The sequence below is a fragment of the Octopus bimaculoides genome, chromosome 5 (assembly GCF_001194135.2).
Source record: "Octopus bimaculoides isolate UCB-OBI-ISO-001 chromosome 5, ASM119413v2, whole genome shotgun sequence".
Lineage (NCBI taxonomy): Eukaryota > Metazoa > Mollusca > Cephalopoda > Octopoda > Octopodidae > Octopus > Octopus bimaculoides.
This window is the reverse complement of record NC_068985.1, coordinates 15180082-15181182: the sequence shown is the minus strand read 5'-3', so window position 1 is coordinate 15181182 and position 1101 is coordinate 15180082.

The window sequence follows — 1101 nt, the reverse complement described above, 5'->3', positions numbered from 1 at the left end:
AAAAGGAATACTGGTGGAATGTCACAGTGAAGGTCTCGATAAAATGTAAGCACATCAGACCTGATATAATGATTTGGGATAGAGAAGAGAAACTGTGCACAGTTGTGGAAATTAGCTGCCCAGCGGATGTTAACATAAAGCTGAAGATCAATGAAAAGGAAAACAACTATTCTGAACTATTGAGAAATCTACAGTTACTCTATCCAGATTACAAGTTCAGGTTTATACGTGTAATTATTGAGGTCCTGGGATATGTAACACACTGCCTAAATACCAATCTTGAGAAATTAGGCTTCTCAAAACCAGAAAGGAGAAAGCTAATTCGAAGACTACAGATCCAATCCATCACTGGAACTGTAAAAGTCTGTAAAACTTTCCAGAGGTTTATGATTTGAATATATGAGCGTGTCTAGATATGTTACTATATGCATGAGAATACATACATAAAACATACAAATCTGCACATACATCATACATACATACATACAAACAAACAAAAACATATCCTGTTGCTGATGTTGAAATTCCAATGAAGGAATCTAGGTTAGAAAATGGTTCTTTACTAGCAAGAAATCTTGAAATAAACTGAATAATGACATACTTAGGTGTCAAATCCACTCACAAGGCTTTGGTCAGCTCAAGGCTATAGTAGAAGATACTTGCTCAAAGTGCCACGCAGTGGGACTGAACCGGGAACTCTGTGGTTGGGATGCAAGCGTCTTACCACACAGCCATGCTTGCGCCAAATGTGTTTCAACCTGAAAATTCATAAACCATGTAAGAAAAAAAAAACAAAAAAACAATGTTTTAGACGACATCTTAAGGATCGAAGTGGTGCACATACACGCGCGCGCGCGCGCGGTACACGTGTACAGATAGACAAATAATTGTTTCGCGTCTATTTACAATATATAGATATGTGTAAGGCAGTGAGCTGGCAGAAACGTTAGCGCGCCGGGCGAAATGCTAAGCGGTATCTCGTCTGTCCTTACGTTCTGAGTTCAAGTTCCGCCGAGGTCGACTTTGCCTTTCATCCTTTCGGGGTCGATAAATTAAGTACCAGTTACGCACTGGGGTCCATGTAATCGACTTAATCCGTTA